Source organism: Bombina bombina, chromosome 5 (assembly GCF_027579735.1).
Source record: "Bombina bombina isolate aBomBom1 chromosome 5, aBomBom1.pri, whole genome shotgun sequence".
Lineage (NCBI taxonomy): Eukaryota > Metazoa > Chordata > Amphibia > Anura > Bombinatoridae > Bombina > Bombina bombina.
Window position 1 is genome coordinate 977136798 of NC_069503.1, and position 9909 is coordinate 977146706.

Here is a 9909-nt window from a genome sequence, read left to right on the forward strand (position 1 = left end):
ATATATTCTCCCAGGAGTTATAAGGATTATAGAGGAACCACAGGGCACTGCATGTGATGCCATTGAGGGTTGGGATGTTGCAAGAGAAGGCTGTGGGAAGACATGAACAGAATCTTCCTGAGAGACCTTGGGCTCAGTACCAAAAAACTTATCTTTACTTTGCAAAGTTTTCTTAACACATGAGGAACAAAACTGCCTGGGGGAAACAATTTGTGCTTCTAGACATAAAAGACATGAATTTAGTTGAGCAGACTCCTGCTCCAAATCAGACATGGTTGCGGACAACTATGTCTCACAATAAAAACACAAACATTTTAAATTATGGAAAATTAATTTATAATCTTTAATTTTTTTATTCTTTAATTTTAATTATTCCCCTTAGTCTGTAAACTCCAGCTAGAGAAGTTCTCCACAGAGTAAAAGTGGTTAAGATAGAGCCAGATACACTCTAATGAAAAAAAAAACCCAGGCAACTCCACACCTCAGACTCAATTAAGGCACCTACCTACTCCCGGAGCTGATGAAAGTAAAATAACTGCGGAAGCGACTACTCCCAGAGCCAAACTGCCGCAAACTGTTCAGACGCTTCTCTTCAGTTCCGAGCACTGACTTGAAAGACAAACTCGCTGCGCCACAGGAAGGCGCGAAACCAAGTCCCGCCCTTCCGACATAGAGAAGGCGCCTCCCACTGAACACACAGTGCGGGAGAAAGAGACAGACAACCGAGCATCATAATAATGCGAAAGCAGTACACTGTCCGAATCTTTCACACAAGCACCGTCCAATGCAGAGTTCTCTAGGACCATAATAAAAACACATCTTTTTTTATTGCCTTACCAAAAATAACGGTGTCCAGAATAACAGTATTAACCCCTAATCTGGTTAACAGGTCTCAAACATGCTAAATAGTGCCTGCCCCATGCCTTTTAGTTTAACCTTGACCCCAGGAAAATCTAAGTCCCATTGAAAAATGCAGGACAATTAAAAGGGATACCTGGGACTGAACCAGGAATCACTTGACCCCTCTTAGTGCATAATCTCCCCACCTGGACGAAAAAAAGGCACTTACCTGCCAAATTTGCTGTCCGGCATGTAGACAGTCCACAAGGTATGAAAGGACACAGTTCCTCACAGAGACCTGTTAAAGAGAAAGAACAGAGTAGCCAACTCTGGCTTTCTATACTAGGGCAGCAAGATGTTAGGAAAACGCAGCAAGGCCCACATTACAAGTTCCTAACTGCTTTAAAGCCACCACTGCTCTACTGAAGGGACTAACATGGAGTACAGCTAGACACAATTCTTCATAATAAATTAAATCGTGTAGATAAAAATCCAATTTTCTTCAGACACCAAACTTCACCTCCTCCATGCACTGAGGCAAAGAGAATGATTGGGGATTCTGGGAAGGGGAGTGATACTTAACTGATTGGCTGTGGTACTCTTTGCCTCCTCCTGCTGGCCAGGAGTGATATTCCCAACAGTAATTGATGACGTCATGGACTCACCATATCTTAGGAAAGAAAATGAATCATCAGTGGTTTAAATCTCTTGAAGAAAGTACAATTATTGTTATTATTTCTGTATAATTGTGATAATATATATTGTTTACTTCAAGACTTTTTTGAACATGTCACCATTGATTCTTTAGAAATAATAATTTAAAAAATATCTAATGTTGCAATTAACTTTTTAGATACATGTCAGTAACATGTTAAGTGTTATGGCTTACAGAAAGTCTCCCCTAGAATTAGTGGTGGCAATTTAGAAAAGGCTTTACTCAATAGAAAATGTAAATGAATTTTGTGCATACAGTAAATTCTAAAGATCTAAATGAATGCCATAATTTTTATATCTGTTTATAAAATAGAAATAACTGGGAAATTCTGATTTGATTTTACCTATTCTTACAATAATTTGTAAATGTTACCTGGATCCATTCATTGAAATGGTTTAATATCAATGAATCAATGCGTTTATCTTTGGTAAGTAGTTCAGTAAGTACCTTCATATCATAATGTTAACAATTACACATTACAAATAAATATTTAACATGATTATGATTTTATTGCAACACTATTATTCATTTCTATTACAAATCAATTAGATTATGATTTTTAGTAAACCCATTAATAATAAAGGGACAGTCTACACCAGAATTTGTATTTTTTAAAAAGATAGATTATCCCTTTATTACCCATTCCCCAGTTTCGCATAAGCAACACGGTTATATTAATCACACATTATAACTCTGTGATTACCTTGTTTCTAAGCCTCTGCATACTGCCTCTTATCTCAGTTCTTTTGACAGACATGCGTTTTAGACAATCAGTGCTCAATCAATAACTCCACAGGAGTGAGCACAATGTTATCTATATGACACACATGAACTAGCAGCATCGGTGAAAAAAACTGTCAAAATGCACTGATATAAGAGGCAGTTCAACGGCTTAGAAATTAGCATATGAGCTACCTAGGTTTAGCTTTCCACAAAGAATACCTAGGGAACAAAGCATATTTGAAGATAAAAGTAAATTGGAATGTTGTTTTAAATTGCATACCCTATTGGAATCATGAAAGTTTCATTTTTGACTAGACTGTCACTTTAATTTATTCTAACTGGTTTGTATAAAGCCATGTCTTTAGACTCAAAACAGTGTCTCAATTTTATTAAACAAAAAAAAAAAAAGTAGTAAAGAGTTCAGGTTTTTATATATTTTTACGATGAGAATCTAAAATATGATGTTACGTTACTTGTTATTTATAATGGGATCAGATTTAATGGAGATGTAGGGACCTCCAACCCATCTGAGATATTAACATTAAAGTGATAGTAAACACCAAAATGTCATTGTTAGAAAAGATAGATAATCCCTTTTTCTCCAACATTGGTGTGTCCGGTCCACGGCGTCATCCATTACTTGTGGGAAATATTCTCCCCCACAGGGAAAGGCAAGGAGAGCACACAGCAAGAGCTGTCCATATAGCTCCCCCTCTGGCTCCGCCCCCCCAGTCATTCTCCTTGCCGCTCTGAACAAGTAGCATCTACCACGGGGATGGCGAGGAGTTTGTGGTGTTAGTTGTAGTTTTTTATTCTTCTATCAAGAGTTTGTTATTTTAAAATAGTGCTGGCTTGTACTATTTACTCTAACAGAAAAGTGATGAAGATTTCTGTTTAACAGGGCTATGATTTTAGCAGACAGTAACTAAAATCCATTACTGTTATAACAAGAGAACTTCAGTTGGGGGTAACAGTTTGCAGACTCATCTGCTTCAGGTATGACTGGTCTCCTTCTAACAACACAGGCTAATGCTAGATGACAGTCATATTTCCCCTCAGGGGAAAAGGTAAGCCATTTTTCTTTCACCTCAGCAAAAAAGATAACAGGCTTCCCCTTTTTGTTTTTTATGCTGGTAGACACTGTTGGGGGTAAAATCGATTGGTTTTTATTACAATATGATACCATTTGAAATATTTTATAAGCTCACATACACTGGGGAACGTTTTTTATTGATCTGGCTTGTTTTAGACACCTAAATCTAGTCAGGAAGGCCCCTTCACTCTAGTGTGCTGAGGGAGGAAGCCTCATTTTGGTGCTTCAGCTGCACAGTTGATTTACAAGGCAGTGCATGCAGATAGGGTCCTGTGGCTCAGAAAGTGACTCCAAAAGGCTTTTTTCTGTGAATGGTGACCCCTAAGGAAGGTAAAAAGCTGCAACAAGTCTGTAGCAGGGATTGTAGTGTATAAAAACGGTTAAATCCAACAATTAGCTCCGGTTTGCTTGTTTTAAGAGCTAGAGTCTCCATATTTTCTGTGCAATACTTTCTAAGCATTAAGACACTGGGGTCCAAATTTCAGAAAAATCGGATATTGCCTTCATAGTTTTTTGAACATTCAGAAATAAATGTGTCATTTTATTATTTAAAGAGACAGTAACGTTTTTGTTTAAAATCGTTTTTATTGCATTGTTTGCCTGCCTAAATCTGTTTAACATGTCTGTTCCATCAGATAACCTATGTTCTGTGTGTGTATAGAGACAAATGTGGTTCCCCCTTCGAGTGTTTGTGATAATTGCGCCATAGCGTCCAAACAAAATCAGGACAGCTCTGTTATTTTTCATAATGTTGCCCAAGATGATTTATCTAATGAAGGTAGTGGGGATAGCTCTACATCCTCTCCTTCTGTGTCTACACCAGCTTTGCCCGCGCAGGCGACACCTAGCGCGCCAGTGCTTATTTCTATGCAACAATTATCAGTAGTAGTGGATAATTCTATAGCAAATCTTTTATCCAAACTGCCAGCTTTTCAGAGAAAGCGTGATTGTTCAGTTTTAAATACAGATAAAAAGGATGAACAATCAGACGCTGACGATGCCTTATCTATTTTACCCTCGCATCATTCGGAATTGGCTGTAAGGGAAGGGCTGTCTGAGGGTGAAATTTCAGATTCAGGAAAAAATTCTCAACAGGCAGAACCTGATCTAGTGGCATTTAAGTTTAAACTAGAACATCTCTGCGCTTTGCTTAAGGAGGTATTAGCTACTCTGGATGACTGTGATTCCATGGTAGTACCAGAGAAGTTGTGCAAATTGGACAAATTTTTAGAGGTCCCAGTGCACGACGACGCTTTTCCAATACCTAAGAGGGTAGCGAACATAGTGGAAAAGGAGTGGGAGAAGCCAGGTGTACCCTTTGCCCCATCCCCTATATTTAAGAAAATGTTTCCCATAGTAGACCCTAGAAGGGACGCATGGCAAACGGTCCCGAAGGTTGAGGGAGCTGTTTCAACACTAGCGAAGCGCACAACTATTCCTATAGAGGACAGCTGCGCTTTCAAAGATCCTATGGATAAAAAATTGGAAGGATTGCTTAAAAAGATTTTTGTTCAGCAAGGGTTCATCCTTCAACCAGCTACGTGTGTTATTACTGTCACTTCAGCGGCGTCGTTTTGGTTTGAAGAACTAGAAAGGTCGCTCCAGAAAGAGACTTCCTATGAAGAAGTCATGGACAGAATTCACGCATTAAAGTTAGCTAATTCCTTTATATTGGATGCCGCCTTTCAAATAACGAAATTGGCGGCGAAAAACTCAGGTTTTGCTATAGTAGCGCGGAGGGCACTTTGGCTAAAATCCTGGTCGGCAGATGTGTCGTCCAAGACTAAGTTACTGAATATTCCTTTTCAAGGGTAAGACCCTTTTTGGGCCGGAATTGAAGGAAATTATTTCAGACATCACTGGGGGTAAGGGCCATGCCCTCCCACAGGATAGGCCTTTTAAGGCTAAGAACAAGTCTAATTTTTGTTCCTTTCGCAATTTCAGGAACGGACCGGCTAATAACTCCACTGCCGCTAGACAAGAAGGTAACGCGGCCCAGCCCAAACCCGCTTGGAAGCCCATGCAAGGCTGGAACAAGGGTAAACAAACCAAGAAACCTGCTGCTGCTACCAAGACAGCATGAAGGGGTAGCCCCCGATCCGGGACCGGATCTGGTAGGGGGCAGACTATCTCTCTTCGCTCAGGCTTGGGCAAGAGATGTTCTGGATCCCTGGGCACTAGAGATAGTTTCCAAGGGATACCTATTAGAATTCAAGGGACTTCCTCCAAAGGGAAGGTTCCACCTGTCTCGCTTATCTTCAGACCAGATAAAGAAACAGGCATTCTTACATTGTGTAAGAGACCTATCAAAGATGGGAGTGATAAACCCAGTCCCCTCCGGGGAACAAGGTCTAGGTTTTTACTCAAACCTGTTTGTGGTTCCCAAAAAAGAGGGAACTTTCAGGCCAATTCTGGATTTAAAGATATTAAACAAGTTCCTCAGAGTTCCATCCTTCAAGATGGAAACCATTCGGACAATCTTACCGACAATCCAGCAGGGTCAATTTTTGACTACTAAAGGATGCGTATCTGCATATCCCAATCCACAAATCTCATCATCAGTTCCAGAGGTTCGCTTTTCTGGACAAACATTACCAGTTTGTGGCTCTTCCATTCGGTTTAGCCACCGCTCCCAGAATTTTCACAAAGGTGCTAGGGTCCCTTCTAGCGGTCCTAAGGCCGAGGGGCATCGCTGTAGCACCTTATCTAGACGACATCCTAATCCAAGCGTCGTCCCTTTCCAAAGCGAGGGCTCATACAGACATTGTGTTGGCCTTTCTCAGATCTCACGGGTGGAAGGTGAACATAGAAAAAGTTCACTGTCACCGTCCACAAGGGTTCCTTTTCTGGGAACAATAATAGATTCTGTGGAAATGAAGATCTTTCTCACAGAAGTCAGAAAGGCAAAGCTTCTAAAAGCTTGTCGAGTTCTTCATTCTATTCCTCAACCCTCCATAGCTCAATGCATGGAAGTAATAGGACTAATGGTCGCAGCAATGGATGTGGTTCCTTTTGCTCGAATTCATCTAAGACCATTACAGCTATGCATGCTCAATCAGTGGAATGGGGACTATACAGACTTGTCTCCCCAAATTCAAGTAGATCAGGTAACCAGGGACTCACTTCTCTGGTGGTTGACCCAGGATCACCTGTCTCAGGGAATGAGTTTCCGCAGACCGGAGTGGGTCATCGTCACGACCGACGCCAGCCTCTTGGGGTGGGGCGCGGTCTGGGACTCCCTGAAAGCTCAGGGCCTATGGTCGCGGGAAGAGTCGCTTCTCCCGATAAACATTTTGGAACTAAGAGCTATATTCAATGCGCTCCTGGCTTGGCCTCAGCTAGCGGAAGCCAGGTTCATAAGATTTCAGTCGGACAACATAACGACTGTTGCGTACATCAAACATCAGGGGGGAACAAAGAGTTCCCTAGCGATGAAGGAAGTAACCAAGATAATCCAATGGGCAGAGAATCACTCCTGCCATCTATCTGCTATTCACATCCCAGGAGTAGACAACTGGGAGGCGGACTATTTGAGTCGTCAGACTTTCCATCCGGGGGAGTGGGAACTCCATCCGGAGGTCTTTGCTCAGTTAACCCAATTATGGGGCATTCCAGACATGGATCTAATGGCGTCCCGTCAGAACTTCAAGATACCTTGCTACGGGTCCATATCCAGGGATCCCAAGGCGACTCTAGTGGATGCATTAGTGGCGCCTTGGTCGTTCAACCTAGCATATGTGTTTCCACCGTTTCCTCTCCTTCCCAGGCTCATAGCCAGGATCAAACAGGAGAAGGCCTCAGTGATTCTGATAGCTCCTGCGTGGCCACGCAGGACTTGGTATGCAGACCTGGTGAATATGTCATCGGCTCCACCATGGAAGCTACCTTTGAGACAGGATCTTCTAGTACAAGGTCCATTCGAACATCCAAATCTAGTTTCTCTGCAGCTGACTGCTTGGAAATTGAACGCTTGATTTTATCCAAGCGTGGGTTTTCAAATTCTGTGATAGATACTCTGGTCCAAGCCAGAAAACCTGTGACTAGAAAGATTTACCATAAAATATGGAAAAGATATATCTGTTGGTGTGAATCCAAAGGATTCTCCTGGAGTAAGATTAAAATTCCAAAGATTCTCTCCTTTCTCCAAGAAGGTTTGGATAAAGGGTTGTCAGCTAGTTCTCTAAAAGGACAGATTCTGCATTATCCGTCTTGTTGCACAAACGACTGGCAGCTTTGCCAGATGTACAAGCTTTTGTTCAGGCTTTGGTTAGAATCAAGCCTGTTTACAGACCCATGACTCCTCCTTGGAGTCTAAATTTAGTTCTTTCAGTTCTTCAAGGGGTTCCGTTTGAACCTTTACATTCCATAGATATTAAGTTATTATCTTGGAAAGTTCTGTTTTTGGTTGCTATTTCTTCTGCTAGAAGAGTTTCTGAATTATCTGCTTTGCAGTGTAATCCACCATATCTGGCTTTTCATTCAGATAAGGTTGTTTTGCGTACTAAGACTGGTTTTCTTCCAAAAGTTGTTTCCAACAAGAACATCAACCAGGAAATAGTTGTTCCTTCTTTGTGTCCGAATCCAGTTTCAAAGAAGGAACGTTTATTACACAATTTAGATGTTGTTCGTGCTTTAAAGTTCTATTTAGAAGCAACAAAAGATTTTAGACAAACCTCATCTTTGTTTGTCGTTTACTCTGGTAAGAGGAGAGGTCAAAAAGCTACTGCTACCTCTCTCTCTTTCTGGCTGAAAAGCATTATCCGCTTGGCTTATGAGACTGCCGGACGGCAGCCTCCTGACCGTATCACAGCTCACTCTACTAGGGCTGTGGCTTCCACATGGGCCTACAAGAACGAGGCTTCTGTTGACCAGATATGTAAGGCAGCAACTTGGTCTTCTCTGCACACTTTTGCCAAATTCTTCAAATTTGATACTTTTGCTTCTTCGGAGGCTATTTTTGGGAGAAAGGTTTTGCAAGCCGTGGTGCCTTCCGTTTAGGTAACCTGATTTGCTCCCTCCCTTCATCCGTGTCCTAAAGCTTTGGTATTGGTTCCCACAAGTAATGGATGACGCTGTGGACCGGACACACCAATGTTGGAGAAAACAGAATTTATGCTTACCTGATAAATTACTTTCTCCAACGGTGTGTCCGGTCCACGGCCCGCCCTGGTTTTTTAATCAGGTTGAAAAAAATTTCTTTATACACTACAGTCACCACGGCACCCTATAGTTTCTCCTTTTTCTCCTAACCGTCGGTCGAATGACTGGGGGGCGGAGCCAGAGGGGGAGCTATATGGACAGCTCTTGCTGTGTGCTCTCCTTGCCTTTCCCTGTGGGGGAGAATATTTCCCACAAGTAATGGATGACGCCGTGGACCGGACACACCGTTGGAGAAAGTAATTTATCAGGTAAGCATAAATTCTGTTATTTACCATTCCCTAGTTTTGCATAACCAACACAGTTATATTAATATACTTTTTACCTCTGTAATTACCTTGTACCTAAGCTTCTGCAGACTGCCTCCTTATCTCAGATCTTTTGACAGACTTGCATTTCAGGCAATTAGTGCTGACTCTGAAATAAATCCACGTGCATAAGCACAATTTTTTTTATACAAAACACATGAACTAACACCCTCTAGCTGTGAAAAACTGTCAAATGCATTCAGATAAGAGGCGGCCTTCAAGGGCTTAGAAATTGGCATATCAGCCTACCTAGGTTTAGCTTTCAAAGAATACCAAGAGAACACAGCAAAATTGATAAGAAAAGTAAATTATAAAGTTGTTTAAAATTGCATGCCCTATCTGAATCATGAAAGTTTAATGTGGACTTTACTATCCCTTTAACTTGGGGCCTTTAACCCAAGAACCCCAGACCATAGCTATATAATGACCTAATTCCTTCTAAAAAATCACAAAAGTTGTCAGCAAGGGAGAATGAGCAGACAATTACGAATGTGAGAGATGATATAAGGCAGCTGTTGGAAACTTCTCAACCATCTTCTTTAGGTCGTCTTTATTAGTATTTTTCTTTTCTCCTACATTTCCCATGATGCTCTGACAGCCTAAAGAGTGTTAAAGGGACATGAAACCCAACATTTTTCTTTCATGATTCAGATAGAGAATACGATTTTAAACAACTTTCCAATTTACTTCTATTATTTAATTTGCTTCATTATCTTATTATTCTTTGCTAAAAGGTTTATCTATGAAAGCTCAGGAGTAGCAGAGAGTCTAGGTTCTAGCTGCTGATTGGTCGCTGCATATATATATATATATATATATATATATATATATATATACCGATTGTCATTGGCTCACCCATGTGTTTAGTTAGAAACCAGTAGTGCATTGCTGCTCCTTCAACAAATGATACCAAGAGAATAAAACAAATTAAATAATAGAAGTAAATTAGAAAGTTGTTTAAAATTGTATTCTCTATCTGAATCATGAAAGAAATGTTTTGGGGTTCATGTCCCTTTAAAAAAGATGAGCAGTGTAGTGTGGAAAGTATGAGCCTAAAGAGTGTCTCAGCATCA